Here is a 13,463-nt window from a genome sequence, read left to right as displayed (position 1 = left end):
TGTGGGATCTTCCCAGACCAGGGCTCGAACCCGTGTCCCCTGCATTGGCAGGCAGATTCTCAACCACTGCACCACTAGGGAAGCCCTGTGGTGAAGTTTTTAGAAACATATTTCAACAACTATATTTTTGTGCCTACGAGATATTGACAACCATGTGGAGGAAGGCTCTCATACGCCGCCGACAGAGATGTAAGTTGACAAAGCCACTCCAGAAAGCTATTTGGCATTACCAAATTTGCATATAGGCACACCCAGTGACCGGAAGTTCCACCCACAGGCACGTACAACTGAAATACGTGCACACGTATATAAAAAGACACAAGAATATTCAGGGCAGCATCGCCCATAGAAGCAAAAACTGAAAGCCATCCAGATACAGTAGTCACCTACAGTAGAATGGGTAGGAAAAATTGTGGTATATGTATATAATGGAATGAAAGTGAGAGACCACCACTCACAGCCACAAGAATAAATTTCACATTCAAAATGTTGCATGAAAGGACATAGATACAAAAGAATATAAACTGTATGATTCCACTTCTACAAAATTAAAAAAAACAAGGGCAAAACAAAACTATAATGTCTAGGGATGCATGCTTTGATGGCGAAATTGTCAAGAAAAGCAAAGAAATGATAATATAAAAGACAATTGCATTTGAGGGGCAAGGGAAGGAGGAAGGATGGCAGGAGGGGCTTATGTTCTGTTGCCCTGTGTGGTGATTACACTGGTATGCCCTTTGAAATAAATCAGTGAGCTGTATAATTTTATTTGGTACATTTTCTGTATGAATAGTACATTTCAGGATGAAACAGTTTTCTAAAAGAGGAAATGGGAGGGGAGGACAGAAAACATGTTCTTTGGAAGATGACTCAACAGATCTCTAAAAAATGGGGACTCTTAGACCAACCTATAATGCTTTGTCTTAAGTCTTGCTTTCCTCTTCCAGGAAAAGATCCATTTCTTCATTTTGGACTGCATCAGACACTTTTAATAAAATATGAAATTTTCTTCTAACAGTGCCTTCTCTTTATTGGAGTATTTTTAGCAAGCTAAGGGTGCATGCAGAAAGCGTGGTCCTTTGCTTAATGATAGTAGCAATTGATTAAATGGATGTAACACACACATGCCTACCTACATACACCCATTTATTTTTTAAACCCTTCTTCAAAGACACCGTATTTGACTGTAGGGCTGTATTCAGTCATTAGATGCTTTTTTACCACATGCTGCATTAAGTGTTTTCCATTCAGAAGACAGATCTAACACACTAACCTTATCATTCTTCATTTTGCAATTTAAGTGTAAAATCCTGCCAGTGTTTCCATTCATTAAAGCAGTCTCAGAAACTAAGCACTAATTTCCCCTTGAAGTGGCCATTTCGGTTTTTTTCTTTCTCTTTCTTTCTTTCTCTTCCTTCCTTCCTTCCTTCCTTCCTTCCCCACCACCCTGCCCCATGGGAGTTGGCCATAGTTATATAAAATGCATGTGCAAGCTCCATCTCGGCTGAGACTAAAATAGTTTTTGAATAGCAAATCATACTATCAGCACAAAGAGTAAACTTTCAAGCATTTCACTAAAGCAAAGAAGAGGAAAGCCACTATATATTCACTATAGGATCATTTCTGATCACTCTATTACTCTTAGAAACAGATTTTCAAACTCTTAAAACACAGCTATATTATAACACATCTGATAGAGATAACTAGTATCAAAGGACATATGAGAACAGAGAAAACTATAAAACACTATAAAAGTATTAATTTTTTTAAGCTTTCATCTTAAAAAATGGCTCTTCCACACCATCAGTCACACAATTCACTCTGCTTCTACATGGGCTCCTCTTTTTGTTTCCCGTAAAACTGAGGCTTAGCAAAAATATCTTGCTTTCATCAGTTAAACGGGAATTTCTCTTTTAACTTTGATCTTATCCCATGTGGACTCCTGATCTATGAGGAAAAATTATTTTCCATCAAATGGCTAGAATGTGGTCAAGTGACACTATTGCTGGTTGCAATTTGGTGACAGACAAGAGAAATCAGTGTCCCTCTTGGGTACTTCTGGGTTTATCTAGACGCTCATTTATCCCCAAGGACCTTTCTTCCACCTATAGCTTGAGTTGACCCACAACGTATTCACTCTAGGTTAATGGGAGTAGGAAATGCAACCTGGTCCTTGAAAAAAACTCTACAATAAGTAAATAAATTCAATCTGTGACCATTTCCTAACTATGAAAAATAACTTAAATTTCATGAACATATTCTTTCTTCATTTTAAGAAAAACAAAGAGATCTGCCTAAAAATGTGATGAAATCTCTGGCTCAAAATATAATGTTGGGGCAAAACTACAGTGATGGTAAAAAGATCAGTGGTTGCCAGGGGTTGAGGAGGAGAGGAGGGAAAGGAAAGATGGAGAGGTGAAGCACAGATGAAACTATTCTGTTTGAAACTGTAATGGTGGATATATACATTATACTTTAGTCAAAATCCATGGAAGATCCATACCAAAGAGTGAGGCTTAAGGTAAATTGTGGACTACAGTTAATAACAATGTATTAATATTGGAACATTAATTGTAATAAACACACCACACTAGTGAAAGATTTGTATTTGGTTGTTCCCTTGTCATTGAGTTTTAAGAGTTCCTCATATATCCTGGATACACGTTCTTTATCAGATACATATTTTGCAAATATTTTCTCCCAGTGTGTGGCTTGTCTTCATTTTCTCAACAATGTTCTTCAAAAAGCAGAAGCTTTTAATTTTGATGAAACCTAACTTACCATTTTTTTCTTTTGTAGATCATGTTTTTTTATCATTTCCTATACATCTTTGTCTTACCCAAGATCACAAAAATTTTTCTTCTATGTTTTCTTCTAGTTTTATAGCTTTAGATTTTACATTTAGGTCTTGTTATCCTTTTTGAGTTAATGTTTGCATATAATATGAGGTATGGGTCAAAGTTCATTGTTTTGCAAGTGGATATTCCATTGTTCCAGCACAATTTATTGGAAGGAAGTTCCCTTCTCCACTAAACTGTCTTTGCACTTTTTTTCAGAAATCAATTGACTATATATGCATGAGTCTAATTTTGGACTCTCTATTCTATTCCATCCATCTATGTGTCTATCTTTTTGTCAATATTACACTGTCTTGATTACAGTAATTTTAAAATAAGTCTTAAAATCAGGTAGTATGAGTCCTACCACTTTGTTCTGCTTTTCAAAAATTGTTTAGGCTAATCTAGTTCCTTTGTCTTTTCATGTACATTTTAGAATCAACTGGTCAATTTCTTTTTTAAACACAGATGGATACAGATGTTGAATTATAATGCTGTACACCTGAAACATATAATTTTAAAAAATTGCTGCTAGATTTCTATTGGGATTGAGTTGAAACTATAGAACAGTTTAGGAGAATTGACATCTTAACAATATTAAATTTTCCAATCCACGAATATTTTATTTATCTACATTTATTTAGGTCTTCTTTGATTTCTTTCATGAGTATTTTTAACTGTCAGAATATATATCTTGCATATGTCAGTAGATTTTTACCCAAGTATTTCATGTTTGGGGTCCTCTTGTAAACTGTATTTTTTGAAATTTCAACTTCTGATTGTTTAATGTAGATATCTAAAAATAAAATTGATTTTCCTCTATTGATTGGTGTTCTATTTTCAATGACCAGTTTCTCCCTGAACATTGTATATAATGTAGAACACTGGTCCTCAAAACTGGCTGAGCCTCAGAATCGCCTACAGAACTGTAAATACACAGATTCCCAGACCACATGTCCCCAAAGTTCTTACTCTAGTTCTGGGATGAACCTAAGAATTTATGTTTACAAAGCTTCCCTGGGTAATTCTGATCTTGGAGAGGTTTGGGAATCATCATAAAGAATTTGTGGATATAAATGATTTCATAGATAAGGCAGACATGACAGGAGCATAATTCATTTCCCATACTGACACTACTAACCTGTGCTCATTGGGCATCTTCAGTTGGATTTCCAGTGATAGATTTTCAGTGATAAGTCTTTTCTGAAACCAAACCACTTCTTTTTAACCAGTGGCCTGCATCTATTGGAAACTGTGCCACATTACTAACTGGGGTTAGAAGCTCATTAAAATTTAGTCTATGGCCGTGCTTGGCCAGATTAGCACAATATAGCTAACTATTTGAACAACCTATATATACAATTGCTTTGGTGGGGGAAGCAAATAAGGGGACACTGGCTGAAAAAGTAATAAAGTGTGGTTAAATTCTAGCATGGTTTGCCAAGATAAAGTATGATGATAAAGGGGTTGTTGAGTACAAGGGCTACAAAGTCATATTTAAGTAGTTTGTCAAGAGGGTGGGAATGGCTGTATTAACAGGGCATTGAGATATCTCTTAGAAGAACCCAAAAGCAGGAAGTGCAAACTGGCCTCCCGGGGGACCTGGAGAAGGATAAAGAAAGCCAGCAGGATCCTCGGCATTTCCTCTTCTCCTTCCATCCACACAGCTGTTTCTGGCTTCTCTCTCTGTCTTGTTTTCTTCCTGCACAGCAGCTTTCTCAGCTCCTTCTCAACCAAAAAAATCCTTCAAGGAGATCCACACCCTACATCTACATGACTCCAGAAGTCAAATCAATGCCCAACCAAGCAGTTCTCAAGTCAGATTACGAGACTGGCTTCAATTAGATGATGTGACCGTCTCTTAATATTGACTGATGGTGGCTTTGGGAAAGGATCCTCTGAGAAAGAGATTGAGTAAGGCATGCAATTTGATTAACATCTGCCATATATGGAATCTCCTAAGAAGTACGAACGATGGCCATAGAGTGATATAAAGTGTTTCTACCATGTCATGTCATGCTGTGATGATATGTCCCATAGAAGTATAGCTATTTTGAATTTTCTAATAAACAAAGAACAGCCTTTGCTAAATAAAACTCTAATGCTTGTAAAGAAAACATTCTGTTCTCAACACACAGAGTTGAAATGTAGTCTGCTATTTTCTAACCTGAGCATTGCAGAGACAGTACTGGGGTAATTAAAATTAAATTACTTTCAAATAAATGAGTTGACTACATCACAAGGCCATGGAAATAAGGCCGTTTACTTGAATACTATGCTTTTTTTTTTTCTTCTTTTTCATTGCTTCTCAGATTACAGTGGTTTCCAGATTATATCTCGGAGTTCAGTCAAGTTGGGCATGAGGCTTGGCATTCATTACAGAGCTACTTCCATCTCTGTAAGTAATGTAAGGGGAAGGAAGGTTTTTACATGTCACATAGCAAGTGTTCTAGAAATGTTGGAACCAGCATACACACTGTCCAGAATTAAGTCTTAGGTCATAGCAACCAGGCTGTTAGGGGTAGAATAGGGTCCTATCAAGATCTACACCTCACTTTATAGAAGAGGAGGTTGAGGGCTCCGGGGGCTATAACGTTGCCTATGGTCTTGCTCTGAGGTACTGGCAGGACTGGTTGGGGCAGAATACTGATTTTTTTTTTTTTTTTTTTTTTTTTTTGCGGTAGGCAGGCCTCTCACTGTTGTGGCCTCTCCCGTTGCAGAGCACAGGCTCCGGACACGCAGGCTCAGCGGCCATGGCTCAGCGGCATGTGGGATCCTCCCGGACCGGGGCACAAACCCGTGTCCCCTGCATTGGCAGACAGACTCTCAACCACTGCACCACCAGCGAAGCCTCACAAATACTGATTTTTGAGTCCCAGCTGAGCTACCTTTTGTGAAACCACGTTTTTCCACTTAAAAGCTCTGAGCAGGAAAAAAATAACAACAGTAAGTTTTTAGGGATTCTGTGAGAACCGTTCCACATGTAGATGTATTTTTTATGTATTTGTGGGGGCCTGTGAGCTCCACATCCTTCTATTCTGCCATCTTGACCTTCAACAGTAGGCTTTTTAAAACCAAGGCTGTTGTTCTCCCCAAATAAACAAACCTGACCAAGGTTCCTTCAGCTCTCATTCTACTGCTGAGTCCCACATCTATCTCACTGTGTTCCTCTCCTCCAGCATCTGGGTGCCCAGCCTAGATTCCTTATCCACTGCTTTTATTAGAATGTGACTTTAATCTTCAAAGAATTATGTCAGTGTTGCTGGTATTCTTATAAATGCATCTAGACTTTACAAATGATACCTGGCATAATGACTCACATAACTAAAAATATTTATGTATAAATACATAAGGCACTAGAAAAAGAAACCATCTTAGTAAGAATTTTAATAACTTGACTTATGATTTAGCTCTTCCCAGAGTTGACACTGATGAGTGTTATGGACTGAATTGTGCTCCTCACAAAATTCATACACTGAAGCCTTAACCCCAATGTGACTGTATTTGGAGACAGTGAAACCGCTAGATGGCATTCTGGGGGGCTCTGAAGAGCTCCGGTTCTTTATGTCTCAGCACAGAAATAATTCAGTGAGAGGCGAAATGATTTATTAGAATAGGATGCTTGTGAGGCTTACAAGTGGGTAGGCGATCATTGCACTGCCCTGAGTACTTAGTGGGTTGCATTTTTATAATCAAAGGAAAAGAGGGGAGAGGGAGAAGACCACCTTCTTCCTCGTTCTTCGAGCCTTCCATCATTAACTCCTCCTACATGTCAGGTGGGGGAGTTTTTGACCCTATGTGACTCATCTGGACTGTCAGGGAGCTATGGAAAAATTATTTCAGGTCTCAGTATAATGAGGGCCTTTCACTTTGAAATGTCATCTTTCCCTAAATTATTGTTTTTATGTGTGCACAGAGCATGTCCTAGGGGTCGTTAACTTGTTGACATCACTGGGCAGGATGTAGGCCTTATTTTTCCACTATTGTTTTATTGTCTTGAGGTATGACTTGTGCCTCCATTGCATGTTTTTTTTTAAATTTTATTTATTTATTTTTATTTTTAACATCTTTATTGGAGTATAATTGCTCTACACTGGTGTGTTAGTTTCTGCTTGATAACAAAGTGAATCAGCTATACATATACATATATCCCCATATCTCCTCCCTCTTGTGTCTCCCTCCCACCCTCCCTATCCCACCCCTCTAGGTGGTCACAAAGCACGGAGCTGATCTCCCTGTGCTATGCGGCTGCTTCCCACTAGCTATCTATCTTACATTTGGTAGTGTATCTATGTCCATGCCACTCTCTCACTTCATCCCAGCTTACCCTCCCCCCTCCCCGTGTCCTCAAGTCCATTCTCTACGTCATTGCATGGTTTGGTTGCTAAGCAAGTTAGCTTAGTTGTGTTGTTAGGCAAGCCTGTCTGGCTTTGATGCTAAACGACTTGCTCTGCTTCGAAAGTCAAGCAAGCCGACATTGTTTCAGGATTTTTCCCATTACTTTCTTGAGTGATCATTAACTTACTTCAGTCTCCCAAATCCCCCTAAATTTCATGCTTTAGCTATTGTACAATCCCCTAGTGGGATTTCTGGAATAACTATTTGATTATCCTACTCTATCCCTATCGACAGGGCATATAACGAAGTAGTTAAGGTTAAATAAGGTCACCAGGGTGGAGCCCTAACCCGACAGGACTGGTGTCCTTATAAGAAGAGAAAGAGACACCATCTCAATCTCTCTCTCTACACATGCACAGAGGAAAGGCCATGTGAGGATAAGTGAGAGGACAGCCATCAGCAAGCCAGGAAGAGTGGTCTCACCGGAAACCAACCTTGGCATCTTGATCTTGGATTCCAGCCTTCAGAACTGTGAGAAAATAAATGTCTCTAGGTTAAGCCACCAGTCTGTGGTATTTTGTTGTGGTCCAAGCTGACCAATACAATAAACAAGGCTGTAGACTATGTTGCAGATGGTAAAATGTTTTCTGAACTCCTATGCGAGGCATCTCTAATGAAAGAGTAACATAAGCATATCTCTAGAACTTATTCTAGTATATATTTTTTAAAGTTTATTTTCAATTTCCAAGGTTAGCACTTCAAAACCTTATGAGAATGTAATATACTTGTGCGGCTCCTTTCTACTATAAAACTTTTGCCAGATTTTTTTAGCATGTTTTACTTTTTTTATTTTATATTTATTTCAGATGTATCATTTACCAACACTATTCCATTGGATCACCTTTCATATTATTTTTCCAACAGTTTGGGAATTTCATCAAATATTGTGACCCTTAATCTTCTTTTCCTAAAATCTAAGTACTGTGTTTTAGAAAACCCTATTTTTTCATTATATAAAAATTTTAGACTGTTTAATTTCTTTTTTATCTTGATCCTTGAAAATGAGCTTTTATGTCTGTTGCATAAGCCTATTAGATTAAAGAGATACTACCTGTCTCATCTTTCCTTATATCCAGACCCCACTCCTAAATTATAGGAGGATCCATACTGACAATACTTATTTACTTACTCCTGAAAGATACAAAATCTCTAAATCACAGTGCATTCCCTTTTCAGCAATAAATCCTGAAGTCCTACAAAAAGTTGCCATTAGTTGTATTATCCATCCCCAGGGCATTTGTGTGGGAAAGCTGTTAAGGGCATTTTACAGGCTGGTAAATTGAATAGCAAGATTGTGTGAATTTATTTTCAGTATCATGCTGAAGGATCGCAGTGAAATATTCCACTCTTAGTCTCTCTTGTACATTTCCATTTTCCATTACCTGATTGTTAAAAGATGATGCCAATGTACTTGATTGATTGAGATCAAGGAAGAAAGACAATGTCCACCAACTTTTCATAGTTCTAACAGGTAAACGTGCTCCAAAAGATCTTTGAATCTACAAATAGGGATTAAAAATACAGAAAAATGTACCAGTTATGATGTTCACATTCACTTTAGCACATGTTATTTTATACAGGGCATTTAAGCACATCAGAAATTAGGACAAAACACGATTTAAGGAAGACTGGCATTCATTGCGATTCTGAAGGGCACAACGTTAATTCTCCACGTCATCATTAGGGGATGTTAGCTACATCGGACAGTAGGACTTTGATTGCCCCCGTTCACACAATCTGGTCTGATTATTTTGACTGCGTGTTATCATGTGCATGAAAGTCATGTCAAATGGGTTTCCCAGAAAAAAATGCCAGAACAAAAACATGAATCTGCAGTGACCACGTTAACTCCCGGCTCGAGTCCTGACTTCCTGTGAAAGACAGTAAAATCCTCCATTAATTTCCCTTTCCAAACTCTCTCTTCCTTTTTTTTTTTTTTTAAACCTCCACAGAATCCTGTGCTCTAATCAGGCCTTCCTCCTTCTTCTTCATGTCCTATGAATATGGCATTTGTTCCAGGCTGCTCTCAGAGTAAAGTCTTTACTATAAAGGATTCTTTACTATAATTTCCCTGGTTCTCCAGCCTCATCGCTTACTGTTCTGGCACATACACCCCCTCTAGCCAAACTGAGACATGTGACGAGCTCTCTCTTCTCTCTTTCCTTTTGCTCTCACGGAAGGATTCCATCTGCCTGGAATGTTCTTCCTCTGGCTAATTCCTTCTTGTCTTAAGATTCCTCTTGGGCATTAGCAATGCTGGGAAACTTTTCTGTTGCCTCTTTGTTACTTCCATACAGCCATAAAAGGTTCCTAATACTCATTGGTTGATTTGCCTGAATGGGGAATAAAACACTCTGGAAAAAGGGTAGAGGGTCAACTCCTTCAAAAGAATAATGATCTGTACAAGGCCACGGTACCTTTTCAAAATAAAATAATTCCCTTTGTTTAATATAATCACCATTATCATCATTAGTGTTTTTTTATTATTATTTTTTTTATTTACCAAATAAAACACATCTATCCTGAAGCCAAGAAAAGCAATAATACTAGTGACATGCTTTGAGCGCTTTTATTAGTCAGAACCCTGGTCTATTACATGCCCAAGTCTTTAATATGCATGGAACAATATTCTCTGATGCAATCGAAGATTAAAGAAATACATTAAAGCATTCGTTCTGAATGAAAATACATGGACAAGGTAATTCCCAAGACTCAGAGCAACGACAGTGGGGAATATAAGCTGAAGTAAGTCATTTCTCCCCCAGAGGAATTCTATGGAGATTGCTTTCAATTTTTGGTTTTAAATCTAAGAAGTTATGGCATAGAGAGTTGAAAAATAAGGTTTCTGACTTGCTCACATACATGTTCTGGTGAGTGTTCTTTTGTTTGTTTTTTAGGGGTGAGGATTATTCGTTGATAATTTCACCACAGGACCTATTTGTGGTTAAAGTGCCGGGAGTCTCCTATGTGCCCTTCTAGGCTACTAGCTGCTTAGGGGCTTTTCTGAACCTCAGTTTTTTAATCCTTCAAATAGGAACAATAAAATCTTCTTTGCTTACCCCAAAGCAAAGAAGTTTGTGGGGTGGAGTGGGGCTGGGAGATCAGATATAAGGAGTTAGACATTTTCAAAGCAAATCCAAAGGCAAGACATTAAGATTCACTTGTTCCCACAGTTTGGGATCCCCCAAAACTGAATTTACAAACATCTGTATTAAATCATGAGACTAGTGCCAATATATGCCTAATGCAGGCTTACAGCAAAACCTGCTTTGCTTATCTACAGGGTGAGGAATTATTGTTGGGCTACCTAACACACTTGGCGGGAAGTATGAAGCCCTGAATTGTATTCTTCTTACAACCAATCAATCAATAAATATATATTCATTAGGTGCTATTCACAGGCAAATAGAATGGGCACTGTATGCAGTTTTCCCAGTCTCCAGGATCAGAATATATGTTCAAAGGCATACGGCATGTATGTTAATTAAAAATCCACCCAATGTAGTTGTACAGGGGTGGGGAAGCGGGGTGGATCAGGAATCTGGAGGAGAGACTGCTCGAGATGAAACCGGAAAAGACAGTGGATTCGTTTCCTAAGGTTTCCCTAACAAAGACCACAGGCTGGGTGGCTTAAAGCACAGAAATTTATTTCCTTATGGTTCTCGAGGCTGGAAGTCCGAGATCAAAGTGTCGGCAGAGTGAGTTCTACTGAGGTCTCTCTCCTTGGCTTGTAGAGGCTGCCTTCTCCCTGTGTCCTCATGTAGTCGTCCTTCTGTGTGTGTCTGTGTCCTGATCTCCTCTTCTTGTATGGACCCCAGTCATATGGGTTTAGGACCCACCTTGAAGACCTCGTGTTAACTTAATCACCTCTTTAAAGGCCCGTCTCTAAATAGAGCCACTTTCTGAGGCACTGGGGTTAGCAATTCAACATATGAATTTTAGGGGGACAAAATTTAGGCTCTAACAAGTATAATTCAGATACTAGAGGGAAGGGAGGGAAGGCATTCCATGCAGGGAGAAGGTTCAGATGCAGAAAGGTGCAGGGGCAGTGAGTAAACCAGCATCATACAACTCAAATCAATAATATGCTTCACAAGCGCCAGGATGCATTGTTTTATTTAATCTTCACAGTAGACATGAGAGAGATGATTCTTTTCAAATTAGAAAACAGAGATTTAAGTGACTTGCTGCTTACCTCGCTCCTCAAACTTAGTGTACTTGGGGATCTTATTCAAGAGCAGATTCTTACTCCTCAGGTCTGGAGCAGAGCCTGAGAATCAGCATTTCTCACAAACTCTCAGTGATGTTGAGGTGAGTGGTCTGTGACCACACTCAACTAGCAAGGGTGCAGGAGACAGAGGGCAGAGTAGGAGGAGGTCATATTTTAACAGTTGGAACTTGACCTTACGGTATTGAATCTGCTGTCTCAGATCATGAGTTAGATTAGGTATCACCTTGCCAAAAAATCATATGTAGTGATACTTTCCCAGTTTAGAAAAAAATTAAGATTTTTGAATTAGGTGGGATTTTCTCCATTAAAATTTTTCTCCCAGAAAATTTTCTTTAAACACTTAACATTTAACTAAAATGAAAATACAAGCAGCAGGAAACTTCCAGAAAAAGAATTTGAAAGTAGCCAATCATGCTTAGTTTGACAGCATGTTCTTAAAATAGATGTTTGCTCATGTCTGTGATTTTGATATTATCTGCAATAGAAAACCTTCCTCCTACAAGTATTATTCTTAGTGTGTTTAATGGAATTAAATACATCATTACTCTACAGTGCTCTTTAAACCCTATGGTGCTCCCAGACCCCTAGCTGAATAAGCTGGGAGTGACTCCGTAGGAGAAGAAGGGCCACTGAGGGCTAGAGACCAGGGAGTGGCTTGATGAGAGCAGTGTCTGGGGAGACTGACTATGAAAACTTCTGCAAGATGGGTGAGAGGGAAAGAGAGATAGATAGCAAATGAATGCAGTTATGAAGCTTTGAGCAAGGGTGGTGATAGAAAGGGCAGGATGGAGGCTGCATTGTCCGGATTGGGGGCCTGAAATCAGCTGGAAAATACGACAGGTCTTATGTTTTGAAGGCATGAATGGAGTGCCAACTGGTCATGCTTTTCAGGAGACTTCAATTAAGAACCTGACACCGGGGGAAATTGCCTCATAAGATTTTAAGGTGTATTAACAATTCATGGTTAGCATTAGCCTGGGAAATAAATATAGTGGAAATATCCTTATAAGTAATTGTAAAGATGCTTTCTAAGTACCCATTTCCCTAAGATAGGCTCCATAGAAAAAGGAGTTGGGAGGATTCAGAAGAGGTATCCATGATCAATTAAATGTTAGACACGATAGCCCCTCTTTAGAGATGTGCAATGCTCATTCGTTTATTAAAAGTTCTGAAAATCCCACTATTAACAAATACACTAAAATCCCTGTCGAGCTTTAACACAGCATTTCCTTAATTGACCACATGACTCTTTTTTTGATAAACACTCCACTAACATCCGGCTCATCTAGTGCTTCAAGAAGCATATCGTAGAAAACACTGTTCTAAATCAACTAGCTGAACAAATACTTTTGTTCTTTGTCGTTTGTAAACTCTTATATCATCCCTCCACTTAATGATTTGGGAAGAAAATTCACCCTTTTGTAATATTTGTATTAAGACATGAGACCCAAACTCTGGGTCCCGAATTCTCATGCTGGAAATGGATCGCCATGATGAACTTCTAAATGGTCAGTCATTTATTATTTAACACACGGCTCTTGAATATTCACTTCTGGGGGAGGCACTGTCCTAGGACTTTGGTGGCATCTACTAAAGTATAGTCTTGGTGTTCAAAATCGCTAAAAGGGAGAAAAGAAGACTGTAAGTAAGTACAACCAGGAAACCAGGAAAGGAAAGAAGAAAGATGATGTGGTTTTGGAAAGGGTTAGATCACAGTCAAGAGGATCAGAAAAAACATCAGGTGAGATTTGAATGGGATGGTTTGACAGATAGAGATCGTGGGTGGCAGGGGGGAGGGTAAGGTAATCATATAACATCATTCAAACCTAAACACTTTCGAAAGTGAAAGAAGGTAAACTGATAATTACTCCAGGGAAATAGGCAGAAGCTGGTCGGTCTAGTTTAGGGGGAAGAAATGAGTCAGACTGTCTATTTACAGAGACCCCTGGGGAGGACAGAGAATAGCGAATGGTCTAACCAGACCAGGAGGACATTGG

The sequence above is a fragment of the Monodon monoceros genome, unplaced genomic scaffold, assembly GCF_005190385.1.
Source record: "Monodon monoceros isolate NGI ecotype Baffin Bay Population unplaced genomic scaffold, NGI_Narwhal_1 Super_Scaffold_3, whole genome shotgun sequence".
Classification (NCBI taxonomy): domain Eukaryota; kingdom Metazoa; phylum Chordata; class Mammalia; order Artiodactyla; family Monodontidae; genus Monodon; species Monodon monoceros.
This window is presented reverse-complemented; position numbering follows the sequence as displayed.